This window comes from Monodelphis domestica, chromosome 4 (assembly GCF_027887165.1).
Source record: "Monodelphis domestica isolate mMonDom1 chromosome 4, mMonDom1.pri, whole genome shotgun sequence".
Lineage (NCBI taxonomy): Eukaryota > Metazoa > Chordata > Mammalia > Didelphimorphia > Didelphidae > Monodelphis > Monodelphis domestica.
In genome coordinates, this window is record NC_077230.1 from 425,460,698 (window position 1) to 425,483,030 (window position 22,333).

General features: G+C 37.4%; 1 protein-coding gene across 1 annotated transcript in view; it reads right to left on the reverse strand.

The window, feature by feature from the left end:
- LOC103092368 (uncharacterized) overlaps nt 1-22,333 on the reverse strand; it is a 1,666,349-nt gene that overhangs the window by 1,166,558 nt on the left and 477,458 nt on the right. The gene's annotated exons all lie outside the window — the stretch shown is intronic.

Genomic DNA, 22,333 nt, shown 5'->3' on the forward strand with positions numbered 1-22,333 from the left:
CCACCTATGAGCAATCAATGTTTTTCCAATTGTTTAGATCTAGTTTTAATGGTGTGGAGAGTGTTTCGTAGTTGTGTTCATATAGTTCCCGTGTTTGTCTCGGGAGATAGATTCCTAAGTATTTTATATTGTCTAGAGTGATTTTAAATGAAATTTCTCTTTCTAATTCTTGCTGTTGAGATGTGTTGAAAAGATATAGAAATGCTGATGACTTATGTGGGTTTATTTTGTATCCTGAAACTTTGGTAAAGTTGTTGATTATTTCCACTAGCTTTTTAGTTGATTCTCTAGGATACTTTAAATAGACCGTCATATCATTTGCAAAGAGTGACAGCTTGGTATCCTCATTGCCAATTTTAATACCTTCAATTTCTTTTTCTTCTCTAATTGCTACTGCTAGTGTTTCTAGTACAATATTAAATAATAAAGGTGATAATGGCATCCTTGTTTGACTCCTGATCTTATTGGGAAGGCTTCGAGTTTATCCCCATGACAGATGACGTTTGCTGAAGGTTTTAGATATGTACAGTTTATTATTTTTATGAAAGGCCCTTCTATTCCTATACTTTCTGGTATTTTCAATAGGAATGGGTGCTGAATTTTATCAAAGGCTTTTTTTCTGCATCTTTTGAGATAATCATGTGATTTTTGTTGGTTTGCTTGTTAATATGATCAATTATGTAGATGGTTTTCCTAATATTGAACCATCCTTGAATTCCTGGTATGAATTCTACCTGTAGTAGCTAACCCTTGTGATGACTTGCTGGAGTCTTTTTGCTAGCATCCTATTTAAGATTTTTGCATCTATATTCATTAGGGAGATTGGCCTATAATTTTCTTCCTCTTTTATAATCTGCTTGGCTTTGGGATCAGTACCATCTTTGTGGCGTAAAAAGAACTTGGTAGAACCCCTTCTTGGCTTATTCTGTAAAATACTTTGTATAACATTGGGATTAGTTGTTCTTTGAATGTTTGATAGAATTCATTTGTGAATCCATCTGGACCTGGGGATTTTTTCTTAGGGAGTTCTTTGATGGCTTTTTCAATTTCTTTTTCTGATATGGGGTTGTTTAGGTAATTTATTTCTTCTTCTTTTAGTCTAGGCAATTTATATTTTTCTAAGTATTCATCCATATCACCTAGATTGCCATATTTTTGCCATATAATTGGGCATAGTAGTTTTTCATGATTACCTTAATTTTCTCTTCATTAGAGGTGAGGTCTGCCTTTTCATCTTGGATACTGTCAATTTGTTTTTTTCTTTCCTTTTTTAATTAGAATGATTAGTACTTTGTCTATTTTATTTGTTTTTTTTCAATGTACCAGCTTCTAGTCTTATTTATTAAATCAATAGTTCTTTGGCTTTCAATTTTATTGATTTCTCCTTTGATTTTTAGGATCTCTAATTTAGTCTTCTTCTGAGGATTTTTAATTTGTTCACTTTCTAGTTTTTTTAATTTGCATGTCCAATTCATTGACCTCTGTCCTTCTTAATTTCTTATATATAAACTCAAGGATATAAATTTCCCCCTGAGTACTGCTTTGGCTGCATCCCATAGGTTTTGAAAGAATGTCTCACCAATGTCTTTTTCTTCAATGAAGTTATTAATTGTTTCTATGATTTGTTCTTTAACTAGCTGGTTTTGGAGAATCATATTGTATAATTTCCAATTAATTTTTGGTTTACTTCTACATGTACCCTTACTAATTTTTATTTTCATTGCATTGTGGTCTGAGAAGTTTGCATTTATTATTTCTACCCTTTTGCATTTGTTTGCAATGTTTTTGTGCCCTAATACATAGTCAATTTTTGTGAATTTACCATGTGCTGCTGAAAATAAAGTGTATTCCTTTTTGTCCCTATTTATTTTTCTCCACATGTCTACTAACTCTATTTTTTCTAAGATTTCATTCGCTTCTATCACCTCTTTCTTATTTATTTTTTGGTTTGATTTATCTAGTACAGATAGAGGAAGGTTCAGGTATCCCACAAATATACTTTTTCTATCTATTTCATCCTTGAGCTCCTCTAGTTCCTCCTTAGAAATTTGGATACTATGCCATTTGGTGCATACATGTTGAGTACAAATATTTCCTTGTTGTCTATACTGCTTTTATCAGGATGCATTACGTTCCCTATCTCTTTTAACTAGATTTATTTTTACTTTGGCTTTGTCAGATATTATGATTGTGACTCCTGCCTTCTTTTTATCAGTTGATGCCCAATAGATTTGGACCATCCTCTAACTTTCACCCTCTGTGTATCTATCTTCCTCATGTGTGTTTCTTGCAGACAGCATATGTTAGGGTTTTGGATTCTAATCCACTCTGCTATCCACTTGCATTTTCTGGGTGAATTCATTCCATTCACATACAGAGTTATGATTACTAGCTGTGTATTTCCCAGCATTTTGATTTCTACTCCTGGTCCTGTCTTTTCTTCTTTCACTATTTCCTTCTACACTAATGTTTATTTATAACCAGTCCCCATAGTTAGCACCCTTATTTTACTTCCCTTTCTACCCCCTTCCCTTTTTATCCCCCCCCTTATTTTCCCCTGTAATCTTTTTATAAATTTCCCCCCCCACCCTCTCCCTCCCTTGTATTTCTTTCCCTCACCACCAGTCCATTTTTTACCCTTCTATTTCCATATAGGGCGCAAATGTATTCTCTGCCTCAATGAATTGGATTATTCTTCCCTCTTTAGGTCAGTTTCAAAGCACATAAGAGATGAGTAATTCCTATCTCCACCCTCTTTACCCTTCCAGTGTATCGATGTTCTCACCCCTCCTGCCATGAGCTTCTTTGTGACATATAAATTCACCCCCATTTGTTTTTTTTCCTGTTTCTTTTAGTATTAACCTCTTTTTTTTAGGTCTGGTTGTATACACACACACACACACGTATATATATTTATGCATGCATATATCTATATACGTATTGTGTCTTGTCCTTTCATCCTATACAGTTTGTCACTGTTCCCTCTAAGTGTAATTCTACTAGCTGCCCAGGTGATAGCAACAGTTTTTAAGAGTTACCAATGACCTCTCTTTCTTATAGGGATACATATAATTTTAACTTATTGAGTCTCTTAAACATGTTTTTCTTCTTTTTTTGTTTTTTTTTCCCCTCTTTTTTAATTACCTTTTGATGATTCTCTTGAGTTCTATGCTTGGACATAAAATTTTCTGTTCAGGTCTGATCTTTTCTTTACAAATGCTTGGAATTCTTCCATTGTGTTGAATGACCATACTTTCTGCTATAAGAATATAGTCAGTTTTGATGGGTATTTGATTCTTGGTTGTAGACCTAGTTCCAGAGTTCTTTGCTTTCCAGAATATCATATTCCATGCCTTTCAGTCCTTCAGTGTGGATGTAACCAGATCTCGTGTTATCCTCACTGTTTTTCCATTGTACCTGAATGGCATCATCTTGGCAGCTTGTAATATCTTTTCTTTAGTCTGATTGATAGTTTTTAAATTTGGCTATAACATTCCTGGGTGTTATCAGTTTGGGATTAAATACAGGAGGTGATCTGTGGATTCTATCAATCTCCACTTTCCCCTCTTTTTCTAGGATATTGTGACAGTTTTCCTGAATAATTTCCTGTAGTATTATGTCCAGGCTTTTTCTTTTGTCATGGACTTCTGGTAGACCAATGATTCTTAAATTATCTCTTCTCAAACGATTTTCTAAATTGTCTGTTTTGTGAATGAGAGGCTTCATATTTTCCTCAATTTTTCATTCTTTTTGTTTAGTTTTATAGTGTCCTGTTGCCTTGTGAGGTCACATAATTCCAGTTGTTGTATTCTGATTCTTAAAGACTGAATTTCATCCCTGGCTTTTTGGTCCTCCTTTTCCTTCTGATCTGATTTTCTTTGAAGGTCTTCTTTCATCCTCTTTACCTTGTCTTTCTTCTCCTTTGTCCCATCTTTCATCTTCTTTGCCTCATCTTTCATCTCCTTTGCCTCATTTTCCAGCTGGTTGATTTTGGCTTTCAAGACACTATTTTCTCATTTTAGTTCAAGTGCCTCTGTTTCCAGATGACTTATCTTAATTTTTAAGTTATTTTCCTAGTTGTCTTCAGCTTCTTTTGATTTTCTTTTGAATTCTTCCACAGCCTGTATCCAATTCACTGGGATTTCTGATTTATCGTTTGCTCATCTCTCCCCCTCTGTTCCATTTGCTGAGTAGAAGCTGTCTATTGTAGTTTCTTTCTTCTTTATCTGTTGTTTGCTGAAATTCACCCCTTCTTTACTCCCCATATTTGTCTGTGCTCTTACTCCTCTCATTTTTTTTTGGTTTTGGGGGCTTCTGTCAGTCTCCCCTCTTGGAGCTTTAATAGGAGATCTCTCAGTGTAGCCTCTGGTGGGGTTTGAGCTTCCCTGACCACAGGAGGCTTTTGATTGCATTAAAGTCCAGCAGTCAATGAGGATGGATATGGAGCTTGGGTTTCCCTGAACTCTGGAGTCTTTTGATGAGATTAAGTTCAGCTTAGTTGGGCTGGGTGTGCTCTGAGTCCAAAACTTCCTGGAAGGCTGGAGCAAATATGGAGGATCTCCACCACTCTGACAAGGCTGCCAGGTCTATGCTCCCTCTCTAGCTCCTTCCCCGACATCTGTGTTGGACACTCTGAACTTGGCACAGCTCTGCTTGCAAGTTATGCCTTTCAGACCAGAACCTTTGACCACCCAGAAGTTCCCGCTGCCATTGGAATCTCAGCACTCTGGGTGGGTGGGGGGATGGGTCCTGGGACCTTCCTTCAGTCTTCCCCTTAACCCTGAGTGTTCTCAGATTCTGGCTTTATGGAGGGAGGGGGGGAGTACCTTTTGAATTAAATCGAGCAGGATGGTTCCCTGGCTCAGACTTGTTGTTAAGTTTGATTTTCAATCCCCTGGGAGCATTCAGTTTGTGATCCATTAGGAAGGGTATTTAGAGGTCTGAACTTCTGCTCCTTCGAGGCCTCCATATTACATCCCCAACCTTTTTCTTGAGGATAACCTTGTGTGCTACATAAAATAAATGTTAATTATCCCTACTTTGATAATGTTGCAGTCTTTCTTTCTTACAACTCTTTAGCAGCCCCCTATTGTGACTCAGTAGAAGTCCCAGGCATTTTTCTAATATGTAGTTCCCTCAATTGATCTTCAGAGACTCCAGACTCCTCACCAATCTGGCTGAACATTCCCCAGTTCACTGTTGCCACTTGTAAATAGTCATCTAGAACCAAATACAATAATCCAAGTGCCATCTGATAGTACAGAAGGGCAGCTTTCTCCTTATTCTTGAAAATGGACATGCTTCTCTTAAGACTGCATTGGTGGTTGAGGTAGTTGTGTAGCTCAGTGGATTAAGAGCCAGGCCTAGAGATCAGAGGTTCTGGGATGAAATCTGACCTCAAATAATTCAAAGATATATAACCCTAGGCCACTCTTTTAACCTCCATGGCACAGTATGTATTCTAAGGCTAGAAGGGAAGGGTTAAAAAAAGTATGCATTATGCTTTTTCAACTACCCTGTTACCTTTCCCACTTATAATAAGTTTGTGGATCTCTCAATAATCCCCAACATCTCTTTATGCAATCCAAATTGGCATTAATAGTCTGTCTCCAATTTCCCCTTTTTTAAATCAACCATTCCCCATTACTTCAACTCTTTTCTATGGCATAGGTACCAGTCACTGTCCCATCGAGGCCGATGCTTTTTTGTGTTTTGGACTTTTTCTACTCAAGGATAGGACCTGATATCAATCCCCAATTACATTCATCTTATCACATTATGTCTACTGAGCCAGCATCCTAAACTACTTCTGCATCCTACCTGTTTCAACAATCCCTATCCTGCCAATTTTCTCATTATTTCTTTTTTTCTTTCCAGTTTCAAAATTATGCCTTCTGCTTGTCTGTAGAATTAGTAGAACATTAATGGTCATGATTTACAAAACCCTTTACAGATATTATTTCATTTGATCCAAGTCACTCATAGAAACATTGAACAGAATGAGTTCAAGAAAAGAAACTTCAGAAGATTTATCTGAACTGATACAGAATGAAGTGAGTAGATCCAAGAGATAATATATACAATACCAACATTGTTCTGAAGGCAAACAACTTGGAAACCCATGGGACCTCTCATCACTGCACTGACCAACCAGGACTGCAGAAGACCCATGATGAAATAAGTTACTCACTTTCTACAAAAAGCTATAGACTTCCTATGAAATCAGCTGCCTCTCTTCAGAAATGGGATGGACTGAGGGTGTAAGTTGCAACACATATTTTTTGAGCTCTGAAATTAGTTTTCCTTGATTGTCCATGCGGCATCATACATGTATTTTAATCTTGAAACAATTATTAATATGTAAATATTGCAACTTATGTGCTCAGGTACCGGATTCATAGGCTTATTAGTCTTGATCATTGCATTTTATAGGTACTGTATTAATTCTAACTACTCTCCAAATCTACAGTCCAAAAATAAGAAGAATTCCCCGGTAAGATGCCATAGGGTCCTAGTTCACACCTTGTCTGACCAGATTCCATACCAGGTCACATGTTTGAATAAACCCCTCCTATTTGATCTTGTGGTAGTCAGTTGAACCAATGTTAAGTCTTGTGCCTTGTAAAATGATCATTAGCTACCTCCATTCCCCATTCCTTGATCCTCCAATAAAAGATTGAGGACATATATAGTTCACTCTCTCTTTCTCTCTACCACCATCAGAGGAGCACACAGGCTGGATCCCAAGCTCTTGAAGCCTTGTCTCTGAGTCTCTCTTCCTTTGTTCTATTTCCTCTTTCTCTATATCCCCTTCACCCATTTTCTCTCAGTTTCTAACTCTCCTTCTCAGGTGTCCACCTAGGAATATATTAATTTGTGGCTATAGGCAGGCACAACTCATACCTGTCCCAAAGATTTTAGTTTTCATTACTGGTAGAAGGTAGAAGGGGGACAGAAAATAGATTTTAGTTAATTGGAAAAAAATAAATTAAGAAAAAGCTCTTTCCAAACACAGGTGTCAAATACATAGCCTGCAACATTCTCAGGTGCTGCATGAACCAGGGGAAAAGGTAATTGGAAAATAGTTAACAAAAGAAAATGACACAGAGATAATTATATGATCATTTAAAATGTGTGCTTTCATCATCCTCATGTACAGATTGAGGCCAATAAAAAATCATTCCACCTCTGAAGTATATCCTGTTGGTGTCTGACTTCCCCAGGGTCACTTCCCCACTTCACAATTCTATCTCTCCCCCCTGCTCTCCATTCAGAACATTCCTAGAGGTAGGGACAGGAAGTTGGGATACGCCTAAGGTTTGTAACAATAAAACTACATGAAATAAAAGGAAACTAAGGCCAGAGATGATCTCTCTATGGTCCTGCTGTACATTAATGTGATTATGGGAATGGAGGGTCTGTCATCTGTACATAGGAAAGTCAGACCAGTGAATTAATTGGGCAGCAGGAATTCTACAGTGGATCCAGCTACTGAATGCTAAAGCCAATAGATCAGAACCAGGCTTCACAAGAGACATGCTTCCATGTGGCATTTAATGCCACAAAGAGGAAAATATATGTCCAATGGTGAATCTCTTTGTGTGAAAGGAGACAAAGTTTATATCTTCCTTTCCATCTCCAGAATTTCCCTACCAAGGGGAATCAAGGCCAGCCCCATTGCATGACCATAGCTTATACTCCAACCAAGACTAGAAATATTCCGTGGTTCCACAGCACCAAGGGAAAGGGATTGAAGGAAAGAGTATTGGGCAGTCATTGAACCTGCGGTCCTAGAATTTGGGAGATGAAGAAGGTTGTATATCACTAGGACAGAAGAGAATAATACAATATCAATAACAAGGATGATGAAGACAACTCACATGCTTTTTATACCTACCCTATAAAAAGGACCTTTACTCATAGAATGCTATTATATACAGAGAAAATGTAATTCATTTTTCCAGATAAAGAAACTGAGGCCTCAAAAGGAGGAGTCATTTACTACACAGAGAGTAGACAGAAAAGAAAGGATTCTATCCAAGTTTTATGATTCTGAGCTCAGGGCTCTTTCTACCACAATGCACTGTGCCATGGGACTGGGGGGGGGAGAGTGTCACTTTTGTCTATTTCTGTCATGCCAGGGAAAGAGAGAGCCCCACACAAAGTTGGGGGCCCAATCCAGATACTCACCATAGATTGTAATATTCTTGGTTGCAGTACACGTCAAACCAGTGAATGAGTTAGATGCAGTACAGGTATAAGTGCCAGCATCACTCAGGGATGCAATAATAGAAAATGTGGCTGAGTTGCTGACTGGTTGTCCATTGTGTAACCAAGTGAATTGTGCTGCTGGGTTAGAATCAGCAACACAGCTCAAGGTAATATTTGCCCCAGGAGGGTACTCATCGGGGGAATGTACAATTGTGGCGATATCTGGGCCATCTGGAAGAAAGAGAAGGATTCCATATTGAGATTATGGCAGAAATAAGGGGGCATCTCCTAGTCTATAACCCATCACCAAGAACCACTGTGTCTCCCTGATCCTCCTTTGAGCTGGGAAATTCACAACTCATCTTCTACTTTTCCAGTGTGGATCTGAACTTGGAAGATCTTAGGGCTTTCTCCAGTTCAGCACCCTGGATGGCCACCCTCCACCAGAACACATGACAAGGTCAATTTGGGCTCCCTAAAAATGAAAGGGGTTGGGAGCCTCAGAGCCTAGCTCTTTAGCTCTCTGAGGACGGATGGAATTAGCCTGGCCTCTAGGAACACACCACCAAGCTATAAGCAGGCACCATATTGGAAGAACAAATTTACTCACAGGCAACATCCAGTGTGAATGGATCACTCCTATTGTGATAAAATGGGTTCTCGATTTCACACACATAGGGCCCTTTGTTAAAGCTTCTTGTGAGACTGCGGAGAGTGAGTGTCCTCCTATCTGGCGACAGCTGTATCCTGCGACCAGCTGGGGCAACTCCGTTTATGAACCACTTGTAAGCGTAAATTTGACCTGTAGCATAGCAGGTCAATGAGAAGTCTTTGGTCTCCACTTCAGTATTGTTGGAGGTGAGAATGGTAGGTTTGGACAGTGGCGCTGTGCAGAGAATAGACAGAAAATGACTGTGTTGGTTCTTTTTCTTACCTTATAACCAAATAAGTGGTTTGGAAGTGGCCTGTTTAAGACCTTGGCAAGGCAGGAGGCCAGAGACCAAAAACCTGTGATTTCAATGGCAAGGACACCCCTTTCTCTGGTGCAGATCACAACTCCTCCAGGCCTTAGGAAAAGTTCAGCTTCAGTTCCTGTGGCTGACAAAGACATTCACATGGAGCCCAAGCCCTGGGTGCTCAGTCTTTCTGGGCTGAGGCAAGTAGGACTGGGGATGACAGACCCCAGACTGAAAAATCTGGGGAGATTTAATTGCATCTATCCAGCAATTCACTGAAGGACTATCACTATTAGAACAACTTGAAGAAGAACCTGAAAAGATTCAAGTTGTAACTTCTATGTGTGACATACCCACAGATATACCACAAGGGGTGTTTGCAAAATATCAAAATGATATGAGTTAGATTAAATCTATTACTCCTGTTAGGATTGAGGTCAGGGAAGGAATACCATCTAAAATACCACAATACAAATTGAGTAGAGAAGCGAGAGAAGAGATAACACCTATCATAAATAGTTTGCTTGAGCAAGGTATATTGAGACCTATGGTATCTGAATACATTTACCCAATATTAGCTATTAAAAAGAATAAGCTAAATGAAGATGGAACTCCTGCCTGGAGATTTGTGATGGATTTAAGGTCTGTGAATAATTTTATATGAAAAAAAAAACACACTATAACACCATCTCCAGACAATATCACAACTCAAATACCTGCAGAGTCTAGGTGGTACACAGTGTTGGACCTGAGCAACGCTTGCTTCACTATACTGTTGCACCTTGATTCTCAAAATATTTTTGCTTTCCAATGGAGACAAACCCAGCTGTGCTATGCAAGATTAGTGCAAGGATGTTGCGAGTCTGCTTCAATATTTTGTCAACTGTTGCAGAGAGGTCTAGCTACCATAACTTTCAAACATAGCAGATTGATACACTATGTGGATGATTTGTTGCTAGCATCTCCTGACCCTAAAACATGTTTGGAAGATTCAAAGAAATTATTGAGAGAACCTTATAAGAGGGGACATAAAGTTTCTAAAAAGAAGATTCAATGGGTCCTACCAACAGTTGAATATTTAGGATTAGTACTGGAGGGGGACACCAGGAAAATATCTAATAAAAGGAGGGCAGACATACAGAAGCTAGGCACCCCTAGATCTAAGAAAGAACTTAAGAGCTTTTCTGGCGGTTGCTGGTTTCTCAAGGCAGTACATAGTAGGATATTCTCATATTTCCAAGTGCTTGATTGATATGACAAAGAAAGATATTAAAGAACCATTGCAATTAAATAAAGAACATTTACATGCTTTGTCACAGTTGAGAGGAGCTATTTTATCAGTTCCAATTTTGGGAATACTTGATTATATGAAAGAATTCCACTTGTATGTCCATGAAGCAAAAGGTGTTGCTTCTGGAATATTAGCACAGTATTTTGGGTTAAATCTGAGGGCTATTGCATTTTACAGTCCTATCCTTGACACGGTTGCACAAGGAATGGTTCATTGCCTCAGGAGCTTAGTAGCTACAGCTCTAATGGTCAAGAAGTCATATGATATAGTACTAGGATGTAAATTGCATGTGTATTCCGCACATCAAATTGAAAAACTGTTATGGTCGCAGAATATGCATTCATTCACCGATGCAAGAATATCCCAGTATGAAGTCATTTTGTTAGGCAATTATAACATCACAATTCATAGATATGCACCATCGAACCCAGAAACTCTGATCCCTGATTTGCCAATGGATGGAGAAGTATTGCATGATTGGGATCAGATAGTGGAACTCATGCATAGGCCAAATGAATGCCTTAAAGATACACCTCTTATGGATCCAGAAATAGAGTTATACATAGATGAATCCTCTTATGTTCATGATGGGAGAAAATTCACAGGGGCAGCAGTTGTTGACAATGACAAAATTCTTTGGCATGCATCACTGCCAAGCCATGTCGGTGCTTAGGGAGGATCATGGCCCTAGAATTAACTAGAGGGAAAAGAGCTAATATTTTTTCTGGATTCACAATATGCTTTCTCCACGGTGCATTGGTCATCGTACATATGGTAAAACAGAGGGCATAAAACTTCAGCTGGGAAACCAATTGCATATCGCAATCTGATAGATCATATCATAAGTGCTGTAGACTTTCCTAAAGAGGTGGCCATAATCCATTTTAAGGCACACACTCATGGGAAGGACAGAATACCCCTAGGGAATGACTGAGCAGGCACAACATCAAAGTACGCTGCTAGGTTCGATCCTCACCATGTGCTGAATTTCTCTCTGATCAAAAGGCATGATCTCACTGAAGCCTAGGATGGAGAAGAGATGCAGTCATGGAAAGAGCAGCTAGGTACTAAACTAATCAAGGGTGTCTGGATTGCTCAAGGGGGTAAACCTATTCTCCCTAAAAAGTTATATCAACATCTATGCACTGTAAGTCATGCAGAAGGACATTATGGAGTGCAAGGGATTCTGGATACCATAAAGAGATATTGGACAGCACCAGGAATTACAAAAAATACCATTAGAACTTGTCAGGCATGTGAAACCTGCAAGAGATATAATCAAGGACATTTTAAGAGTGCTGCATTGGGAAGCAGACCACTCAGCTATATGCTTTTTCAGTGTATTCAAATTGATTATATCAATATGCCTAGAGACAAGGGATACAAATATGCATTGGTGATTATGGATAAATTGACTAGATGTGTTGAGGCATGTCCATCCAAGAAAAGTGACACTGCTACGGTAGTGAGATTTCTATTCAAGGAGATTATACCTAGACATGGCATTCCTGATACCATAGATTCGGACAAGGGGTCTCACTTTACTTCCCAGATTCTAAAAGTAATCTACAAGAATTTAGGGATTAAGTGCAATTACCATTCAGTATATCGACCCCAAGGTTCCAGGCAGGTCAAGCGTATGAACAAAGAACTGAAAACATAAATAGGCAAACTCTGTTCAGAAACACATTTAAAATGGACAGATGTTTTGCCTCTTGATTTGTTCAATATTAGAACCAGGCTTAGGACTGACCTGCATTATATCACCTTTTGAAATGCTACATGGTCAGCCACTTTGGCATGGTAGGACAGTAAGACCACCTTACTTGTCCATCTTAAGAGGGGAATGTGTTCTTCATGAATACTTAAAACAAATACAACGTAGGATTGAAGAACTAAGGAAACTGGGTTTGCTTGGGCAAAGAATACCACTAGATTTTTCATTGCATGAGATAAAACCAGGTGATAAGGTATATGTCAAGAACCTTAATAGAGAATCTCCTACAGAATCAAGATGGATCAGACCAACTAAGGTCATAATGACAATCCCAACATCTATAAAGGTTGATCAAAGAGATCCATAGTTCCATACTTCACATGTGAAATTGCATCACACCCATAATGTTGATTAGCTCTGGGAATATAATCAATAAGCAATGACCGTCCCTACTGACAACACATGAAAGGACATGACTACTTGCCACCAGAATACAGACAAGAGAGTCCTACATATGTTAACATGATTAAGTGATAGCACCCCTGGAGCAAATGCAGCCAGTGTTGCAGCCAAAAGAATAGCATTAGAAGCCTTAGAAAAAGCCTCGATATATTTCTATACAAAGTCTCTGCCAAGAACTAAGTACAGTAAACATTCAATAAATCTTCTAGTGAAAAGTGAAACAACAAGAATTAGCAAACTTGAAATCACTATTTTTAACAAAATCCTGAGAACCTATGCATAATGGTCACACCCATCTGTGAAAAAACATATGTAGACCTTACTTGCTTTTCACGAAGATATACATATGCAAAGCTTACCTCCATGCACGAAGAGAATACATGTAAATCTTACCTGCAGACATAAAGATTGAAAAATTCTGACAAACATTCATGAAGATTTCAACTTACTTCCATGCAAATATACTTTTCACTCTTATTTGCACACACATAAAAATGTCACATGCATACATGTTTGTGGTTTGTTCGTGTGTTCTGGGTTCCTGATTGATTATTCCGGTGGATCCTGATTTGAAGACCACATCTTCAATCAAGACTGGAAGATGGCAACTGGCATGCAGACCAGACAGAGGACCAGAGAGTAAGAAAGATTTTATGCAAACATCGTTAAAGGACATGGTAGGACTTTGGAACTTTGGAATTTTAGAACATTTGATCATGAGGGTATGTAAGAATGCATAATACATGTTACCTCACATATATGCACATATATGCACACATCCTACATAGAATACACTTTAGTAAGACATCTCATAGAATGGGTAAGTACATAACATGCATAGTGGCATAACAAAAGACACATTGATACAAATTTCTGTGGAAAATTCAAAGATTTTTTTCTGCATGAGTTTGCACAGAAATATAGTATGATGTACATATGTCAATGTGTATGGATCCTATGTACACATGTAAATTACGATTGACTAATGAGCTAACTTTATTTGAGTAATTTATTAATATTCTAACTACTAACATTAGTGACAGCCTAGTGAATTTGTTTAAGTCTTAGGAAAGTAGACATAGAAGTTCTGAAGTATAGAATTTACATTGCATTATGATTGTAGGTTAGCATTTGTTAATGATAGTAAACTTTTCGTAGTGACTGTATAGACATTAGGAATTAGGACATTTGCATATTCTTAATGTTAGTGAAATTGTTGGATTGATTTGACAAATGTTACAGGACTTGTTATGTGAAACTATATTCATGTAAATCCCTTACCTAAACCATTTTCCTATACGATTCTTAGCTTAACATCTATGTACATAGAATAGTTAAGTTAGGATTTTTTTATCTGGGGGTGGCTAAGGGAATACTTAAGATAGCACAGGGTGAAGAATAGATAGATAGAATTAATAAGTGTAAGTATCATTGAAAAATGCAAGTTGATTTTTTTGGAGAATAAAAGGGGGGATTGTGGAAGATGCATGAAGAAAGAGAGGATTTGCAGGACAAGCCAAGCATGCAGATCAAACTGGGGACATGATCTACAAAATCAAGGTGAAGATTCCAAAAGGAATGTTCCCAGGAGGAGGCAGTTGGGAGCCTGGACAGAGGAGAGAAACTGGGACTTTGGGGTTCTCTCTGGGAGTGACTGACCAAGAGAGAAATCTCTTCTCTGGATTCCTGATCAAGAGAGCCTGGCTTTTCCTGACTTAGGCAGAGAGAAAGACCTTTGTGGTTTTTTGAAAGAGTCTAGACTTGAATTACTCAAGCAGAGATTATCTGACTGGAGAAGGAAGATTTAACAGTTATCTTCCATCTCTCTGGCTGTAGCCAGAGTGTCACAATTGTGACTAGACTGACATTTCCTAAACCCTTCTTAATTCTCCTTGTAGGTTAGGGACAAACTTCATCCCTCTCACCTCAATCCACATTCTGTTTGTTACCAATAAACCCTTTACCTGAGAAAAGAAGAGTAAAGAATATTTCTCTGAAATCGCATAGTTCCCCTGGGTTACTTAGAAGGTGGCTGACTAAGACCAGGGGAGGGGAAAGGGTAGCAGGAGGGCTTCAGGTGGAAGACTGGGAGGTGAAGGGTGGAGAGTAGAAAATAGTTTGATTTATTAGCCTTTAGTGATCTTTAGGCAGCTCCAGAGTAATCACCTCTAGCAGTATCTATCTCTCTAGCCTTATCTCTCATCTATCTCCATTATAACTAGGCAACCTCAGGTGTCCCCTAGTAGCAGCTCTCTAGTCACAAGCCAGAATATTCAGTTACCACAACCAGAAATATTTACACAGATTATCTCTTATATTACAAAATGGACTGGTGGGGAGGGAAGCAGTATAAGGGATGGAGAGGGTTGGGAGGTAGTTTTAAAAGACTTCAAAAAATAAGGAGGGAAATAAGAAGGGATGGGGTAGAAAGGGTAGTGAAATAAGGGTGGAAACTAGGAGGGCTGATTAAAAGTAGATTATAGAAGGAAATAGTGAACGAAGAAAATGCAGAACTACAAGTAGAAAGCAAAATGTTGGGAAATACATATCTGGTAATCATAACTCTGAATGTGAATGGAATGAACAAATCCATAAAACACAAGCAAATAGTAGAGTGGATTAGAATCCAAAACCCTACCATATGCTGTCTACAAGAAACACACATGAGGAAGATAGATACGCATAGGGTGAAACTAAGAGGATGGAGCCAAATCTATTGGGCATCAACTGATAAAGAGAAGGCAGGAGTCGCAATCATGATATCTGACAAAGCCAAAGCAAAAATAAATCTAGTTAAAAGAGATAGGGAAGGTAATTACATCCAGATGAAAGGCAGTATAGACAACGAGGAAATATCAGTACTCAACATATATGCACCAAATGGCATAGTATCCAAATTTCTAAAGGAGAAACTAGTGGAGCTCAAGGATGAAATAGAAAGGAAAACTATACTAGTGGGAGACCTGAACCTTCCTCTATCTGAACTAGATAAATCAAAACAAAAAGTAAATGAGAAAGAGGTAAGAAAAGTGAATGAAATCCTAGAAAAATTATAGTTAGTTGATATATGGAGAAAAATAAATGGGGGCAAAAAGGAATACACATTCTTTTCAGCAGCACATGATACATTCACAAAAATTGACTATGTATTAGGGCACAAAAACATTGCAAACAAGTACAAAAGAGCAGAAATAATAAATGCAACCTTCTCAGATCACAATGCAATGAAAATAATAATTAGTAAGGGTACATGGAGAGGTAAATGAAAAATTAATTGGAAATTAAACAATACGAGTCTCCAAAACTGGTTAGTCAAAGAACAAAACATAGAAACAATTAATTTCATTGAAGAAAATGACAATGATGAGACATCCTTTCAAAACCTATGGGATGCAGCCAAAGCAGTACTCAGGGGGAAATTTATATCCTTGAGTTAACAAATTAGGGAGGGCAGAGGTCAATGAACTGGGCATGCAAATTAAAAAAACTAGAAAGTGAACAAATTAAAAATCCTCAGATGAAGACTAAATTAGAGATCCTAAAAATCAAAGGAGAAATTAGTAAAATTGAAAGTCAAAGAACTGTTGATTTAATAAATAAGACTAGAAGCTGATACTTTGAAAAAAACAAAATACACAAAGTACTAGACCATCTAATTTAAAAAAGGAAAGAAGAAAACCAAATTGACATCATCCAAGATGAAAAGGGAGACCTCACCTCTAATGAAGAGGAAATTAAGGCAATCATTAAAAGAATCATTATGCCCAATTATATGGCAGCAAATATGGCAATCTAGGTGATATGGATGAATACTTAGAAAAATATAAATTACCTAGACTAACAGAGGAAGAAATTGGTGACCTAGACAACCACACATCAGAAAAATATTGAACAAGCCATCAAATAATTTCCTAAGTAAAATCCCCAGGTCCAGAAGGATTCACAAATGAATTCTATCAAACATTCAAAAAACAAAGTATCCCAATATTATACAAACTATTTGGCAGAATAAGCAAAGAAGGAGTTCTACCAAATTCATTTTACGACACAAATATGGTACTGATCCCAAAACAAGGCAGGTCAAAAACAGAGAAAGAAACATATAGATGAATCTCGCTAATGAATATAGATGCAAAACTCTTAAATAGGATCCTAGCAAAAATACTCCATCCAGTCATCACAAGGGTTATTCACTATGACCAGGTAGGATTCATACCAGGAATGCAAGAATGGTTCAATATTAGGAAAATATGAATCTTAAAACTGCTCAGACTCTACCTTGGAACATTTGGTTAAGGCTATTCCCCATTTAAAAATGGAGGTACTTGATCAGGAATGTACTGGGAATTTTAACATTACTCCACCCATACTTAGGCATACTTTATAGGAAGATAAAGTTGTAAAACTCCTTACTGGAACAATGAAAAAGTCCCTAATTCATACTTACAGTGAGTCCAAAACCTTAAGCTAGGTCTATTTTTTGATCTAATACAAAAAGGTACTAAGTTCCTATAAAGGTTAAAATAATCAGTAAAAGGTCAAGCAACTCACAAAAGGAAAGCATAACAAAAGAGGTGTGAAGTTTTAGTCTACTCAGAGAAGGTGATAACAAAAGAATATGTGAATTAAGAATGGTAAGTCCTGTGAAAGCATCTACTGTGATTAGTAGATGTGAAAATTTAGGGGAGATGACATAAGAGAAATTTTTCTTTAAAAGGAGATGGTTCTCTCAACGTAGGAGTTAGTTGGATCTCAGACTTGTTGGAGTAGCTGGGTCTCTGAACTTAGTTGGAATCTTGCTTGGAACAAAATCTTGTGGTGAGTGGATAAAAGACTGACTTAGTTTTCTCTCTTAAAGAGAAAGGCCTAGGCCATTTGGCCTAGGCCCTAGGCCTTTTCCTACTATTTCCTATTACTCTGTCTCTCCTTTCCCTTAATTCCTTCATTCATTTTAATTAAAATCTCTATAAAACCCAATTGACTTGGGTATTTCATATTTGGGGTTTTTCCCATGGCAACAACTTATTTTTGATATAAAATCAAGACACTAAAATTATTTCTACAGTTCTGGCAATTCACAGTCTTGAACCCACATTTTCATGGTAACAAAAACCATCCACATAACTGACCATGTTAACAAGCAAACCAATAAAAATCACATGGTTATCTCAAAAGATGCAGAAAAAGCCTTTGATAAAATACAGCACCCATTTCTATTGAAAACACTAGAAAGTATAGGATAGAAGGGCCTTTCCTAAAAATAAAAAACAGTATAGATCTAAAATCATCAGCAACATCATCTGCAATGGAGATAAACTAGAAGCATTCCCAATAAGATCAGGAGTGAAACATGGATGCCCATTATCACTTCTATTATTTAACATTATACTAGAAACACTAACAGTAGCAATTAGAGAAGCAAAAGAAATTGAAGTTATTAAAATTGGCAATGAGGAGACCAAGCTATCACTCTTTGCAGATGATATGATGGTCTACCTTAAGTATCCTAGAGAATCAACCAAAAAGCTAGTGGAAATAATCAACAACTTTACCAAAGTTGCAGGATACAAAATAAACCCACATAAGTCATCAACATTTCTCTATATATCTCCAACACATCTCAGCAGCAAGAATTAGAAAGAGAAATACCATTTAAAATCACCTTAGACAATATAAAATACTTAGGAATCTATCTGCTGAGATAAACACAGGAACTTTATGAACACAACTAAAACACACTCTCCACACAATTAAAAATAGATCTAAACAATTGGAAAATCATTGGTTGCTCATGGGTAGGATAAGATAACATAATCAAAATGACAATCCTGCCCAAATTAATTTACTTATTTAGTTCCATACCCAAAAAAAATTTTTACTGAGTTAGAAAAAAAACATAAAATTCATTTGGAAGAACAAAAGATCACAGATATCCAGGGAAATCATGAAAAAAAAAATGCAAAAAAAGAGCACTTGCAGTCGTAGATCTAAAACTATATTATAAACAGGGGTCATCAAAACAAGTTGGTACTGGCTAAGAGACAGAAAATAGGATCAATGGAATAGACTAGGGGTAAATGACCTCAGCAAGACAGTCTATGATAAGTCCAAAGGTCCCAGTTTTGGGGACCAAAACCCACTATTTGATAAAAACTGCTGGCAAAATTGGAAGACTGTATGGGAGAGATTAGGTTTAGATCAACATCTCACACTCTACACCAAGGTAAACTCAGAATGGGTGAATGACCTGAATATAAAGAAGGAAATTTTAAGTAAATTAGGTGCACACAGAATAGTATATTTGTCAGATTTTTGGGAAAGGAAAGACTTTAAAACCAAGTAAGAGCTAGAAAAAATCACAAAATGTAAAATCAATAATTTTGATTACATCAAGTTAAAAAGTTTTTGTACAAACAAAACTTATGCATCCAAAATTATAATGGAAGCAAAAAATTGGGAAAAAATCTTCATTACAAAAACCCCTGACAAAGGACTAATTACTCAAATTTATAAAGAGCTAAATCAATTGTACAAAAAATCAAGCCATTCTCCAATTGATAAATGGGCAAGGAACATGAGTAAGCATCTTCCATATGAAGAAATCAAAACTATTATTAAGCACATGAAAAAGTTTTCTATATCACTTACAATCAGAGAAATGCAAATCAAAACAACTCTGAGTTATCAACTCACACCTAGCAGATTGGCTCATATGACAGCAAAGCAAAGTAATGAATGCTGGTGGGGGTGTGGCAAAGTTGGGGCATTAATGCATTGCTGATGGAGTTGTGAATTGATCCAACCATTCTAGAGGGCAATTTGGAACTATGCCCAAAGGGCATTAAAGAACAGTCAGCAGTGATTCTGAACAACTTGGAGGAATCTATGAGAAAAAAACACTATCCACATTCAGAGGAAACACTATGGGAGTAAAAACACCCAAGAAAAACAACTGCTTGAATACATGGGATGAAGGGATATGGTTGGCGATGTAGACTCTAAATTAACATCTTTGTGCAAACAACAACATGGAAATAGGTTCTGATCAAGGACACAAGTAAGACCCAATGAAATTGCACATCAGCTGTGGGAAGGGTAGGTAGAGGGGAGGGAGGGAAATAAAGAGATTATTGTAACCAAAAAAAATTAAATTAATAAAAAATGAAATGATAAACAAGGGGCAGCTGGGTAGCTCAGTGCATTGAGAACTAGGACTAGAGATGGGAGGTCCTGGGTTCAAATCTGGTAGAACTATACACAGTAACAGCAATATTGTACAAGGATCATCTGTGAAAACTTGGCTACTCTCAGTAATGTAATAATCTGGGACAATCCTGAAAGATTTATGACAGGGAATGTTATCCACTTCCAGAGAAAAAAACTATTGGAGTTTCCTTTCATATTAGTATATTTGTGGTTTTATTTTGGAATTTGGTTACGTATAAATGTGCTCTTACTACAATGTCCCAAATGGAGTGTTTTGTACAACAATAAAAATACAAAAGAAAAATTAAGGAAAAAAGAATTAGTAGAACATTAATGGTCATGATTTACCAAGCTCTTTACAGATATTATTCCATTTGATCCCAAGTCACTCAAAGAAACACTGAACAGAATGAGTTCAAAAACAGAAACTTCAGATTTCTCTGAATTAATGCAGAATGAAGTGAGTAGAACCAAGTGGGTGATTTATACAATAACTACAGTGTTCCGAAGTCAAAGAACTTTGAAAAACTTGGGACCTCTGATCAATGCAGTGGCTAACAAGGATTGCAGAAAACCCATGATAATGGGTTACTCACTTTCTACAAAAACCTACAGACTTCCTATGAAATCAGCTGCCTCACTTCAGAAATGGGATACAGTCAGGGTGTATGTTGCAACAGATATTTTTTGAGCATCAGAATTTGTTTTCCTTGATTGTCCATGTGGCATCATAGGTGTATTTTAATCTTGAAACAATTATTAATATATCAATAGTGCAACCTATATTCTTATATACCAGATTCATGGGCAAGTAGTTCTTGATCATTGTATTTAATAGGTACTGGATTAATTCTGACCACTCTCCAAATCTATAGTCCAAAAGTCAGAAGAATTCCTGGGTAGGCTGCCACAGGGTCCTAGTTCCCACCTTGTCAGGCCAGATTCCATACCAGGTCACATGTTTGAATGAACTCCTCCTCCTTGATCTAATGGTTGTCAGTTGAGCCAATGTTAACTCTTATGCCATGTTACATGATCATTAGCTACCTCCCATTCCCCATTCCTTGATCCTCCAATAAAAGATTGAGAAAATATGTAGTTTACTTTTTCTCTCTCTCTACTAGAATCAGAGGAGCACACATTAAGGCTTTTTAAGCACTGTCTCTGATTCTTTCTTCTTTTATTATATTCCCTCTTTCTCTATATCCCCTTCACCCATTTTCCCTCAGTTCCTAACTCTCTTTCTCAGGTGTCCACCTAGGAATATATTAATTCGTGGCTACAGGCAGACACAACTCATACCTGTCCCAAAGATTTTAGTTTTCATTAGTGGTAGAAGGTAGAAGGGGGACAGAAAATAGATTTTAGTTAATTGGAAAAAAAATAAATTAAGAAAAAGCATTTTTCAACCACAGGTGTCAAATACATAGCCTGCAACATTCCCAGGTGCTGCATGAACCAGGGGAAAAGGTAATTGGAAAATAGTTAACAAAAGAAAATGACAAACAGATAATTATATGATAATTTAAAACGTGAGCTTTAGGCATCCTCATGTACAGATTGAGGTGAATAAAAAATCGTCCCTCCTCTAAAGTATATGCTGTTGGTGTCTGACTTCCCCAAGGACACTTCCCCACTTCACAATTCTATCTCTCCCCGCTGCTCTCCATTCATAACATCCCCATAGTCTAGGAGAGGAAGTTGGGATACCCCTAAGGATTGTAACAATAAAATTGCATGAAATAAAAGGAAACTAAGGCCAGAGATGATCTCTCTATGAACCTGCTGCCCATTAGTGTGATTATGAGACTGAAGGTTTTGTCATCGATACATAGGAATGTCAGACCAGTGAATTAATTGGGCATCAGGAATTCTACTGTGGACCCAGTTACTGGAGGCTAAAGCCAATCATCCCTTTACATGGATAAGAATCAGGTTTCATAGCAGCCATACTTTCATGTGACTTTTTATGCCACAAAGAGGAAAAATATAGGTGCAATGGTGAATCTCTGTGTGTGAAAGGAGACAAAGTTTACATCCTCTTTTCCATCTCCAGAATATCCTTGCCAAACAGGATCAAGGCCAGCCCTGTTGCATGACCATAGCTTATACTCCAACCAAGAATTAAAAACATTCTGTGGGTCCATAGCACCAAGGGAAAGGGATGGAAGGAAAGATTATGGAGCAGTCATTGAACCTGCAGTCCTAGAAGTTGGGAGAAAAAGTAGGTTGTATGCTACTAGAACAGAAGAGAATAATACAATATCAATAACAAGGATGATGATGACAATTCACATGTTTTTGTGCCTAACATGTAAAAAGTACTTTCCCCACATAAAATCCTATTATATACAGAGCAAATATTATTCACTTTTCCAGATGAAGAAGCTGAGGATGTGAAAGGAGGAGACACACTTACCACACAGATAATAGACAGAGGAGGAATGATTAAATCCAAGTTTCATGATTCTGAGTAGAAGGTTCCTTCTA